Source organism: Patella vulgata, chromosome 6 (genome assembly GCF_932274485.2).
Source record: "Patella vulgata chromosome 6, xgPatVulg1.2, whole genome shotgun sequence".
Lineage (NCBI taxonomy): Eukaryota > Metazoa > Mollusca > Gastropoda > Patellidae > Patella > Patella vulgata.
In genome coordinates this window covers 8,959,935-8,974,515 of record NC_065884.2, presented here as the reverse complement: position 1 = coordinate 8,974,515, position 14,581 = coordinate 8,959,935, and the positions used below count along the sequence as shown (strand labels likewise).

General features: G+C 38.2%; 1 long non-coding RNA gene across 1 annotated transcript; it reads left to right on the top strand.

Annotated features, from left to right (window-relative positions):
* Window positions 1-1,650: 1,650 nt before the first annotated feature.
* LOC126824933 (uncharacterized) lies at window positions 1,651-13,694 on the top strand. The gene is made up of 4 exons (XR_008788390.1): window positions 1,651-1,912; window positions 4,607-4,672; window positions 10,980-11,069; window positions 13,680-13,694. It is a non-coding gene; the product is annotated as an uncharacterized LOC126824933 (long non-coding RNA).
* Window positions 13,695-14,581: the final 887 nt, after the last annotated feature.

Below are 14,581 nucleotides of genomic sequence, written 5' to 3'. Positions count from 1 at the left end.
TATTTTGTTTTTAACTATTTTAGAGAGAATTGTCAGCTCTTTATCTAAATGCATCTTTAATTGATTTGTGACAGATAGTTGCCATAACGTTACAACAAAGCTGAAAAAAAGTCTTCCATAACCATAATTATTAACCGCCATCATCGACCTCGCATCGAGTAACTGCCATTGTTTAGAAGCATCGTCTCGCGCAATTTTAACCACTCACGACAAGTATTGTTAGAGAAGAGTCACTCCACAATAAATTCTACCCGCCATTAATAAGCAACTCTTATATAGCCCCACGCTGGGCATAGAAAAAGATTTTCTTCCTTGCTAATTGGTTCGTTTTAGGGCTTATTTTAAAGAAAACCTTAAGTATTTTTCGATTGCGCAAATGTAAACAAACGAAGCAATCATCACCGGGTGTTGTCTTTGGGCAGAATTCATTATTGGAAATCTGATACGCTATCGGGGAATATGATACATGGATTATTGAACTGTTTTATGGAATATTGTGCATACAACAATTATACGCTTCGGATAAATCTATGGCGATTTAGAGGAGATATGTGGACAATACTACCACTGAGGGAATTGTGAATCTGAATCAATCTCCGCGCTGCATTATAAGACAATAAGTATAATAACTAGATTACAAAACCGGCCAGTTATTTGCGCTTTGGGAGATTGTAGATGTATAGACTTGATGAAAAAAATATTGCAATAGAATGCGACCAGTTAAACGTTCGGTCCACATTGATGGCAGTAAGAAAAGCTAACATGGGTTCCACAAAATCTTTTTACTTCTAATGCGCGCAAGTTCAAAATGCCTAATAATAGAATATTTGTGGTGCGCGCAAAGCATGAGTTTAAGACGAAGAAAGAAAATTTGGGAACTGCTTCGAAAGAAAATGTGGGAACAATTTTGGAGCAAAATGTAGAAAAGATTGATGTCTTAGAAGATGCTGCCATTGCCGATGAAATCTCAGATTTAGTTCCGGAATCGGCTTATTTCAAATCCGAGTTCTTCAAGGGACTTTCACCGATTCTGTTCTTGGCTAGAATCTTTGGAATGTTTTTTAAGCGATATAAAGTAAAAGGACAATGGATGACGGAGAAATGGGTTTGGTTCTGTGTTTGCGTTGTTGTAATTCAGCTGTTTAGCTTCGCAAGATCCTGTTCCGTGTTCACATTGCAAGAGGAGTTCAGCGATACTCTATTCTTTAAATTACAAATAGGCCTCTGGGGTATGGAAAACACAGTAAAACTGCTTGCCATGATGTACGCATCTTTCCGTAAAAACTGCTTCCCGGAGTTCTTTCAGACTTGGATGAGGGTTTGCAATGATAAGCCGTTGGATAAACGACTTCTTGTGGTCAGAAAATTGGCTCTGACGCTGTCGTGCAATTTTGTACTTGTAAACACGCTAGGGATGATTACAACAATACTGTTCGTTCCAGACCTAAATGAACTTTATTTGAAGTTATCCTGGCCTGATGCCGATAAGTTGTCAACCGGCTATATGTACAAATGGTTATTTGTATTGTGTTCATTTGTTGGATCCGGCATCTCCATGTTTTCGATTAGTCTTTTGGTGATTCTCAGTTTCGCGATTACAAACGAATTCTATGACGTAGCAAACAAAATTACTACGTACATCAACAAAGATGGTAGTTTTGATGGCGATCTGGAAAAATTGCGACAACGTCATCAAGGCCTGTGTAGATTGACCGAAATATTAGACGAATCGTTTATGGCCATTATTGCTATTGTGTATGTGGCCAATGTACCGATGTCGTGTGTTATCTTATATAACATCATATACCACACACATTCTACTTCACTGAATCTATTTAATATCTTCTGGATGGTGTCTTTAGCCCTTCACATGTCTGTCGTCTCGTTAGTCTGTGCTCGAGTTAATGTGGCGGTAAGTGAAATGAAATGGGGTTTAATGTTCTACTGTTCTGCACTGAACTGGACTAACCAATTACGTGCACGCCAATGTCTACACGGGGTTTCGTTTTTCGTCCCATCCGAACGACTAGAAAGCTGTCATTGTCAGACCCTCTGTCCTGCATCACTGACAATGGGGGGGGGGACCACACCGGGAAATCTGGATGAACTTTCTCGGTCAATGCTCCTGTAAAACATGGCAAACTCAATTTCTCTTATAAACGCCATAGTCTCGATTGTCGAACCAGTGAGAATTAGTGAGAATTGCGACTGGTTGACTGAAAATGTGGACGAATTTGCCCCTGAATTTGATAATCATGACTTTGGACGTTATGAACGTAATACTAAAAGATGCATTATGTAAGATTTAGTTACATTTTTAAATCTCGCGGGTGTTTTAAATCTCCGTCAGCCGATGGTCTAGAGAGTTGATTTTAGACTTGTCATGTGAATACATGTTTAAATAATCGTTTATATAACATTTGAAGACGGAAAAAAGATCTGCATTAGGCAGATTTAGCTTTTAAATACATAATGCATCTTTAGTTTGATGTTATTATTGAAAGAGATGTTCCGCAGTACAGGCGTCTGTGCTTAAAGTAACAAAATGTCATCAATCTATATAATTTATATATGTCATGCATAATCTTTGTATACGTACCGTATCCGAAAACCTCCCTGATGTTCTCAAATAAGCATTTGAAACCCCGATATCATTAAGTACTTGGCAACCCAAATCGCGGGCAAATAATAAAGTCATCGTATTTAAGCTGTTTTCAAATTTCTAAATTTTACAATTAATGTGACTCATTTGCTTGCTACACTTTATTATTTGTTTTTAAAGAGTTTTTCGAGAATCTGTCCGAATTATCATCCTTATTGTTAAAATTCTTATACGTTCTAACTTATGACGCCATCTGGCAGACTATCGACATTCAAACGGCGACTACCATCAAAATCGGTCGCATTATTTCCGTTACGTCTTTCATGCCTGTATCATTACAGGCCCGGTACGGTACAGCCCAGTGGACACTGGCTATTAAAGCCATGTTCAATATCTGCATGCTTACAGTATCCGAAAACCTCTCAAATAAGCAATTACTTGGTACCTCAAATAGCGAAGTAAACAAACCCGAGGTCTTATTTGAAATAAGTTCAAACTGCTAGAATTTCTAAATTGATATGCCCATATATCAATTAATATGACTATTATGTTCAGCTGGGTAAAGATTACGACAATCCCATTTGCAAAAGAAACAACAGAAACTTGATCATCCTGACACTGATGATCTTTTAGATACTTACGGGAAAACAATTACTGATTTACTTAGGCGACGTTTCGAAGAGTATTCTCAACGTTTTCAAGAAACGTGGCCTAAATAAATCAGTAATTGTTCTTTTATAAGTATGTGTTATAGTTTATTCCTGACACTGATCCAAAGATTGAATCGCTATTTGCTCGTAATCATAAGCTTGGTTCCAATCCAGGTCTCGTCACGTGATCAAACGGGATTATCCATATTTTATATTATCGTATTTGTAGTAAAACTGTCATAATTTAACTAACAATCGTTTGTTTCAATATCGTTAGACATGAAATCGATTATATTTAATCCAAATGACCTTAGAACGTATTGTAATTTGTATTAACAAATTATCATAATTACGTAGAATGTTTTATTTTTCTTATTAAAAAGATTGTGAACTGCATTTTAAAGTGAAACACGGCCAACACATTGTCATTCTGCCATTGTAGATTGTTTATCATTTTTTGTTTTAATTGTAACTTCCACCGGACACAAAATAGGTGATTCGCGTATAAGCGGGGAATCCAATCCACGCCACTTGACTCAATTACAGACCTTTCGATTCCACGCGCACATGTTAAACCACTAGACTGCCCAACCTACCATTCCATTGTCCATCCGGTTTGAGGGTTGTAACTTTCTGAAATAAGTTAAATGTTTTCAAGGGCGCTGTTTAAACCTTACCTTGTCATTATTGACATATGGCAGATGTGTTCAGCTGTTTCAATGTTTAATTTAAATTCGTTTAGCTGATTCAATATTTCATGCAAATATGTGTTAATTTATTGAACGCTTCGAACAAGAATTGGTACCATGTGTTCTAAAAGGATTAAGCATATTTTCTCTTATGTATAAGGCCTGTCACTAGCTGATGTAAATCAGGAAAATAATGTACATCTTAATGATGACATTGGGAAATCTAGCCTTACTAGGTTATTGCTCTAGTCTACTAAACTTGCATATTTTATATTGGACATAATTCATACAATAAATTTGTTGTCGATAATCGTCAGACAGATGTATTGGTTCTGTACAAAAGGACAATAAAAAATATTATCGGTGAGCATATCCTGCCTCGTGCAGAACTAGGTAACTAGATCCTGATTTTCGAAGCGGAAGCTTCTTTTCAGAAACAGCCTCTATCACTGGCTATATAGTCATCAGAATCACCGGCCAACTGTTTTATCGAACATGAACCGGCGAAGCTTAACCTTGTTTTGCACATAATCATGTAATGTCATTCCTGTCCTGCGTTAAACATTGTTTATTTCGTTTGATAACATGACGTGTTTATTGGTGCCGTTTTCGGTTCAGATATTGTAATTGTAATGGATAATATTATTTAATTGTATTTTTTATAGGCTCACAAACCACTGGATGAGCTGTATAATATATCAGCTGACAGTTTGAACAATCAACAAATACAGGTATGTTCTATTTGTAGCGGAAACGAAATGGGGTTTAACTTTCTATTGTCTTCCCGTGTACACATTGGCGTGTACGTAAAAGATCCCTTGACAGTTGGAATTGGATATAAGAGTAGGCCGCAGTGCCGCTGTCCGGGCAAAATCTCCCTTATAGCAAATGAAATGAAATGGGGTTTAACGTCCTACTGTTCTGCTCCTGGACTCCCAGCCGGGATATCCTTGTTCCAATCCCGGTGTGGATCGACAAGAACTATCCTGATTTTTACTCCACCATCACTCCTCCCTGTTCAATCCACGGACTCTTTCTTGTTAAACCACTACCACTCCTCTTTGTTCAATCCACGGCCTCTCCCTGGTTAAACAACTACTACCCTATCTGTTCAATCTACGGCCTCTTTCTGGTTAAACCACCATCACCACGTGTTCAACAGGTCCACACTACCACTACCAATAACTCCCTTTGTTTAACACCTCTATGTTCAATCAGGAACCTCTGTTTACACTCAACCTTCTCTGTTCAAACGTGTATGTTTAAAAAGTATCTGTTTCATGTCCGTTCAATCAACAACCACCGGTGCAATCCACAAGCATTCGGTTCGGTTCAAAACTACTCTGTTCAATCCACAACCTGTCTATTCAATATACAACTTCTATAAATAGATCACAGTTCGATGAAATACAATTATTGCTTATAACTAGGCTTCTCTAGTCATTTTTCCGACCAGTTTTCTCTAGTTGATAATGACTAGAGAAGTCTAGTCGAAACGTCGTGACTAGGCTTCCCTAGTCATTATTTCGACCTGGCTTCTCTACTTCATAATGACTAGAGAAGCGCAGTCGAAACGTCGCCCAGTAATAAGCAGTAATTGTATTTCATAGAATTGTAACCTGTTTATGCCATTGAAACAATTTACAACCACATCCCGGTGGACAGATGATGCAGACAGCGACCCAACTGTGTGCTAGCTATTAAATGAATTTGGTCGATCTCATTTTTGTTAAATGAATGCAAATCGTATCTAACACATTTATTTTGATTTACAAATTGACTATTACAACCTTTGCCCTGGGCACTGAACACACTACGCCACCATAGACCCAATAAAATAAACTGACCCACTTATTGACCACATACTGTCACTCTTCCGGATATTTTCTAAAGTATCTAATTTGCGTTGATCGTTTTTGAATTTAAGATCTGTCGTGCCAGAAGCCAACCACAAACTCTTTGTAAGATACTGACTACCCTGTCATAGGCCCAAAAATACAAACGGACCCACTTTTGGAGAACACTGCCAGAAAAAATAAAGCGTTGACATACTTTCACTTGTCCGATTGTTATCTAGATTATTTAATTTGGGTCAATTGCTGTTGGGTTTGATATCTATCGGGTTAAATTGTTGTCAATTTGCTAAAGAGCTGGTGTAAATTGTTGTTGGGTACGAACTGTCTTGTGATCAATCGTTACTCGGATCAATTTGCTGAAGAGCAGCTGTTAATTGTTGTTTGGTACGAACTGTCTGGAGATGAATCGTTACTCGGATCAATTTGTTGACGAGCCGCTGAAACGGAGATAATGATTGTTTATCAATCTAAAGAACAATAGAATGAGAAGGTATCAATACTACTAACCTAGTTGATACGCTGTATGGACAAATATTGACACCAATTTGTGAGAACGCTCCATCTGTCACATTGTTTACACGAGGATATAGTAACCAAGGCCGCGACATGATAATCGTATTAATCGTGTTGTAGAATTAATAATTGGTTAAATTATTTTGGAAAATATAAAAATTGAAAGTTTACAAATATTTGATTACGTTCTGGAAATTCAACTATTCATTAAAATTCTGATAATATGTCATTATCATCCAATAATGATCATTAATTGTTGTTACCAGTGGTGTTTTGTCGCGGCATCACAATTAGACATTCCACTAGCATTTTCTCAATCTGATTAAAACACAGATCCTATTTCGTTTCGTTTTTTTTATAGTTCAAAATTTCGTTTTACTTGTCTTTACTACACTAGGATGTGGAGGAATTGTTATATAACCCGCATTCTGGAAGATGTGAGGGATTCGCCAATGAAACGGTCTGTTGCGGCGAGTGGGTAACCTGCTAGAAACATCAATGCTGATTGGTTAATCAAACGTATGACGTCATAGGGTCTAACGCCGTTATGACCTCTGACGCGACCTTCCACTACAACCGGTCAGATCTTCATGTAGTGTAGGCCATCGAAAGTATATAAAGAGAACGAAACGAAATATAGATCTGGGCACTTATTCACGAAAACTTAAACTAAGATACAATCGAAATTTTAAGAAATACTGCAATTCTATTGGCAGACCAGTAAAATCAATTTGCATATATCCAATGAAGTTGCAGTATTTCTTAAAATTTCGGTTGTAACTTAGTTTAAGTTTTCGTGAATAAGGGCCCAGTATTTTAATTAGATTGAATATTCTCTGTGTTCGCATATTTTGGGGGTTTTGAACGGCGGTGTACAGTGGGTGCTGGTGGCTAATCGTTCTTTGTAAAGCAGTAGATCCCACCAATATTTTATTTTGTAGTTTCGATTATTGAATATGGGCTATAAAAGATTACCCACCAACGTCTGTTCATGTATTGCAAAACTGATAGTAAGTGCTGCTTTCTAGATTATATCCTAATGATTTTAGCTTGCATACCAATTTAGCGTGTGACAGTCTTACATATTCAACTTTAATTAACCGTAAAATATTTTTCTAGGTCCATGACGCGGACATTTAACAATTTGAAACGAAACCACGTCTAGAATTGTTAACCATCTCGAATTATAAATCACTTAGAAATATAATTCATCTAGATATACTATTCAAAAAAAGTAGGGGATATTTGATTTTTAAGTGTTATTAAAGTCACCTAATGAAACTGACGAAGAAACAAATGACAAAATGAAATGAAGTTCACATTCATCGATTTATTCCAAATGATCGTTAGACTAATTGTTAACCATCTCGAATTATAAATCACTTATAAATATAATTCATCTAGATATACTATTCAAAAAAAGTAGGGGATACCCGGGGTCAAACAGCAAAGTTACCACAGCATCACAACCAAGTCAGTAACGGGTAAATCCTCCTCTGTTTGCCAAACAAGCATTGATCCGACGTGGCATACTCCTAATGAGACGTCTAAGGTCATTTTGGTCCAGATTGTCCCATTCCTGTTGCAACGCAGCAGCAAGTTCTTGGACATTGGCAGGACGTTGTTGACGTTGACGTAACCTCTGTCCAAGCATGTCCCAGACATGCTCGATGGGGGAGAGGTCGGGATCAGTGCTGGCCAAGGTAATGTGGTGATGTTCTGTTGTTGGAGGTAACCTGTAACGATCCTGGCCCTGTGACATCTTGCGTTGTCATTCTGGAAGATGAAACGGCGGCCATGACGTCGTGCGAACGGCACAACATGGACTGCCAAGATGTTGTCCCGGTAGTACTGGCCTGTAACACGCCCTGCAACAACATGTAAAGCCGTTCTTCCAGCAACAGTGATGCCTACCCACACCATAACAGAACCACCCCCAAATCGATCATGTCTGATGACGTTAACGTCTTGGAAGCGCTCGTTTCGACGACGCCACACCCTCCTACGTCTGTCCATAAAATCAACAGTGAACCTTGTCTCATCTGAAAACATCACATTGCTCCAGCGTCGATTATCCCAGTGTTGACGATCCCTACACCAACGACGTCTTGCCTGAATGTGATGATCTCTCAAACAAGGGATCACGCGAGGACGTCGGGCGCGAAGTTGACCCCTATACAGTCGATTCCGAATCGTCTGGCCACTCACTCTCACACCAGTGTCTGTTTGAAGACGAGCGCTGATCTGATTTGCTGTGATGACACGATTTCTCAAGGCCAAGGTACGGATAAATCGATCCTGGGCTTGAGTTGTCGACCTGAGCGTGGTCTGTCCTGTACAGATTGTGTATCACGGTATCTGGACCATAGCCTGCTTATGACAGACTGAGAAACATTCATCGTCCGCGCCACAACCGCCTGTGTTGTGCCGATCTGTAGCATGCCAAGGGCACGTAACCTTTCATTTTGGGTAAGCTGACGCATATCAAAATTTGTTTTCTGGTCACTAAAACAATTAAACTGATGTTTCCACCCTGGAATTCAATGCCACAATGACTGCAAATCTTGGGTTGGACCCCCATGATGATCCCAAGCATCACCTGCATTCCATGCGGTAGCTATTGGGGCGTTTGGGCGTCACATGTAACTGGAAATGTTTTCGTAGTCATTTGCATATTTTAGTATTATGCCCCCAAAATCAAATATCCCCTACTTTTTTTGAATAGTATATATAAATATACATCATCTGGAATTATAAACTGTCTTGAACCATAAAATCATCTGAATTATAAATCATGTCGAATCATCTGGAATTATAAGTAATCTGCAATTTTAAATCATCTGGAATTATAAATCATCTCGAATTATCAGTCATCTCGAATCATCTGGAATTATAAATCATCTGGAATTATAAATCATCTCGAATTATCAGTCATCTCGAATTATAAATAATCTGGAATTATAAATCATCTCGAATCATCTGGAATTATAATAAATCATCTGGAATTATAATAAAAGCATCTCGATTTATAAAGCATATGGATTATTATGAGATTCGTGTTGTTTGGCTTGATATTCACTCGGTGCTTCGTCAGGATCCATGATTAAGAATTAAATTGTACTCTATTTTAACATCCCGACATTAAACATACTTTAAATTATAGTAATGGGTTATTGGATTGTCGTGATCTGGGATAAAAGTTTAATGATATTTAGAATGAATCAAGGTTTGATCACACTGCTGATATTAAATCAACCGTACCATCATACATGATTCTGGTTTTAAAACGTTTTTATATTGAATGAATAGGTTGAATAGCTATACAGTTGACATGATTTTTTATCATTTGTCAGATTTATCGATGTATTATGTAAGAAATGAAATGAAATGATATGAGATGAAATGGGGTTTAACGTCTTACTGTTCTGCTCCGACTGGGTTAAACGGGCATACGCCATACAATGTGTTATGGCGGAATTTTTCCCGGATAGCGGCAGTACGGCCTACTCCCATTTCGAATTCGTTCAAGGGATTGAGTCCAAGATCTGGTACGTGCCGATACATTTCGATGCGGCCAACACGATTGCTACGGCTTACCGCAATATATGATAAGCCCTGACAGGATCATCACGATTACTCCACGATTAAAACCACGATTTCAATCGCAGCGCGAATCGTGATAGTGGGAACCTGCATTATATTGACGTCTTCACGAAGACTGCCGAATGACGAACTGGAAATCGGTAATACGGTTATCAACGGTAATCGAAATTTTTAGGTTATTTCTTGTCGAAACTTCAAACATTCATAACATCGCCAGAATAAAGTAATTTGACTGAAAATTTCTATATTTTCATTTTTCTTTATCTAATTTTAAACTATTATAGCAGGAACCGCCATCTTACACAGTTCCTCTTTAAAATAGCCTTCCACTAAAAATCATGTTATACCACTGGTGGCATGTTAAAAACAGTTGGATATGTAAATAAAGTCGTAGGCCACAGAGCCATTGTCCGGGGAAACAAATTTCTCAGCCGTAGGTCACAGAGCCATTTTCCGGGGAAACAAATTTCTCATAGTAAACAACATGGCACATTAATCTAGTTGGTGCAGAATCGGACATCATATAAGTTTTGATGTAGTTACCACCCTCCCTCTGTTTTCCCCATGTCTGCCTGTCTGTCTGACCCCCATCTTTCTCTCTCTCTCTCTGTAAAACAAGCGGGGTATGATGGCTGAATGGTTAGCGTGCGCGCGCTGTTTATAAAGTCTGTCATTGGGTCGAGTGGCGTGGTTTCGAATCTCGGGTTGTACGTGACAAGGAGTAGTGTCGCCTGTCCAACCTCGTGGGTTTTCTGCGGGTCCTCCGATTTCCCCCCTCTGCTAAAGACCCCTATGCGCAAGCGAATTATTGAAATAAAATTAAACCATATGTTAGTCTCGAAATGACCTAGTTTGTGTCGAGTGGACGTTAAGCCCCATTTCTCTCTCTCACTCTCTCCCTCTCTCTGTAAAACAATGATATATGGTATAATTAAATAATTAAATCAATACTTGCTATTTATGTAAAATCAACGAAGCCTGACCGAATACAACTCACAATATGGTATTTTCAACATGGTGTTGAAAAACATGATTTGGATATTATTTACCTAATGAATCGTTTCAGTTGATGATGTTTATGAATCGTCTAGCCGGAGGTGAGGTTGGATTAACCGCTATTAAAATGTTTGTGATCAACAGACCTACCATTTTAACGGTAAGTCAGTACACGCATGTCGTCTACGCTCGGTAAATCTCCAGTACGCATGTCTTCTAAACGACATTGGGGATTCTAGAAGCACAGTGAGTGGGTCTGAGAAGACATTCTTTTTAGAAAAAAAATGATTATTTTTCTATGTGCAATATCTTGTGGAACTCTCATAGTGAAAAACACCACAGGTCAAAAATTACATATCATATTACACTCCAAAGACTAAATTTTAATATATTTTTTTAATCAATATTATTTGGAAGTCTTGTGGGAGAAAAGTCAACACAAAAACCCCCAAGCCTTGCCAAAAATGCGAGAAGGGGTAATATGTTTCTTTTTAGCACTTTTTTATTTGTGGTACTTTTGTATACAACAGTCCTCGTGGATTGGCTTAGATTATAATAATATATATATATATATTTTTATGTCTACGAGATAATGTCAGGGCAAAGCAATTTTTATTACACACATTTCCTACCAAATAGGCAACATTCCTAGAAAATGTGTTTAAAGGTATCTTTTCGATGTTTGCCAAATAATTATTCGACAGTTTGGATTATATTTGAAAGCGGCCCGTGTAGTTTATTTTATATCTATCTATGTAAATTTAGCTTCAATGTTAAAAACACACAGGACATATTAGTGCAGTCTCTTAACGCTATTGTTTTACTCAGCATGTTAGCAAAAAACTCTGAAAAGAACTTCCGCTTGTGTCGTAGAAGTATTTAAGAGAAAATCAATTCGATTGGAAATCTTTATTACATCTTTTGCAATATTATTGAAGTGCTTTGGCAAAATTATTAGTGTGAAACTAGAGTTAAAATAACGCCATAGGCTAACAGCTGGAGAGAAAATAGAAACTGAACAATTCAAACAAAAGAACTCTTGTAGATGATTTAACCCTTTAAGTGTTGACTTATCTGGATTATCGCCCTTTTTATTGTTGGTGAAATGAAATGAAATGGGGTTTAACGTCCTACTGTTCTGCTGCGAACTGGGCTTATGGAGACGAGCTTACGCCATACAGTGTGCTATGAGTGAAATTTTTCCCAGACAGCGGCACTACGGCCTACTCATATCGAATTCCAACTGTCAAGGGATCTTTTACGTTCACGCCAATGTGTACTGCATCACTGACAAGGTATAATTACATTTTGACTTATAACGTCAAGTGCCTTTACCTAACTTCATTCAGCAGACGACCGCTGTCTAAGGCTAGTCGCATTTTTTCCGATTGCTTTGTATTCGGTTTAGCCCTGTTTTATATAAATAAAGAGTGTAATGAATACACGTATTTTTCATGACTACATATTAGCCATTTAATTTATACTTGGCTTTCTACTAAATTGCACGTATTTTTCTTCTTGGCTTCTTTACATTGGTTACCTGCTGAGGCGCGAGTCAAATACAAAATACTAACATTAGTGTATAAATGTCGCAATAATGCAGCTCCTCAATACTTATCTGAACTCTTATATGACTACAACCCTATTAGATCACTTCGCTCTCAAAATAAACAGTCACTAGTTGTTCCAAGATATAATTTGAAGTCATATGGGTATAGGTCTTTCAGTTCAGCTGGTCCTAGATTATGGAACGAACTTCCACAACAGATCAAGAATCAACAAACTTTTAATCAATTTAAATCCGCACTAAAGACTTTCCTGTTTCAACAGTTTTACCAGTAGAGCCATTACAAAAAGCGTTTTGAGCATGTGTCAACATGGAGAAGACGCTATATAAAACTTCATTATTATTATTATTATTATTACTATTATTGCATGTAGCATATAGCCGATCATGACTCACGCTAGTATTAGTATTATCCAACGTTTTGGAAATATTCCCCCCATTGTTAGTTCATTTTGAGTGAAGTCTGTATCACTACAGTTCCGGGACTGCACAGTGCCGTGAACGCTTACGGTTAGCACCCGAATCCATTCACTGATATCTGATATGTACGTTTGCTGCTTGTGATGTCTGTAATTGGCGTCTTGTCCGTCGGTTTGTTTTGTATATTTATTTGAGTGTGGTGCAGTCACCCTACTCTTACTATTACGTTAACAACTCAGTAGTTTGATGGTTTCTGTCTCTCAAAATCAGTTCAGTAAGAATCCAATTTTTTCTTTCGATTCATTTTGAAGCAGCATACTAGGCCGGATTAACTTTGTGGGGGCCAGAACAAGTCAATGTAGGGGGGGGGGGGGGCGAATTAACGTCTATTGAGTAAGAGGCTGATCCTTGGTTCGATCTCGACATAGGTCGGGAAATTTATTCGGGAAATTCAAGCGTGGTTCTCCTTGACACTGATGCAGGACGAAGGGTCGGGCAAGGACAGTGTCGAGTCTTTCGAATATGACGAATACTGAAAGCCCCGTATACACATTAGTGTGTACGTATAAAAGAACCCTTGACGGATGGAATTTAAAAAACAAGTAATCTGGTCATGGCACACTGCATGGCATATGGACGTCCTCGTTAGCCCAGTTGTGTAGCAAAGTAGGGCGATATACCCCATCTTATTTTATTACCCCTGCACTGTCCTTTAAAAAAATAAATACATTTTCGTTAATATAAATTATCTTTTTAAAAACCACACCTTTCAATGTTTTTCAGGTAATTGGAATGTTGATAACATATTTTGTGTTATTAGTACAGTTTAAAACACCAGCTGTAGCCGTTTGTAACTGTGGTAACAATATTACAAGTTCCTAAACACCACGTGGTACCTTAACCTTTAAACTTTATTTCATAGACGGATTATTTTAAAGGATTTGATTTAATTTCAGTCAAAATAAATACTGATGATTTGGATTGAGCTCATATGTTGTGTTAATTAGTGATAGGGGCAGGCTCTTTATGAACGAATTAATGAAATGGCCTTAACGTACTACTTGCTCCGACTAGGCTATATATGTTACAGTCAATGTCTACAGTCAGGCAATGTGTACAATGCCTTTGTAACCCTAACCCTAACCCCCCACCCCAACACCTACCCTAACCCGGCAATGTACACATTGACTGGTGTATTTCAGGCATTGTACACTTTGCCTCATTGTAGACATTGACTGTCACATATATAAAGAAGACGGTCATACGCCATACTGTGTCATATGAGGGAAATGAAATGAACTGGGGTTTAACGTTCTACTGTTCAGCTTCGGATGGGCTAATGTAGACAGACAGCGGCTCTACGACGTACTCTTATATCGAATCCCAAATGACCCACAGCCCTGACAAGGGGGGGGGGGGCACACCGGAAATTCCCGAAGAACTTCCTCGGCTAACATCGGAATCGGATACGGTACATCCGGGTAATTTAAAGATGCATTATGCAAGTTTCGATAAAGAGCTGACAGTTCACGGTATACTAGTGACAATCTGTAGAGTTGTTCAACGTTGTGGGGTTTTCTCCAGGTCCTCTGAAGACCTCTACACGCAAACAAATTATGGAAATAAAATTTAGCCTAGATGTTACTTCGGAAACGACATTGTTTGTGATAAGTGACGTTAATGAT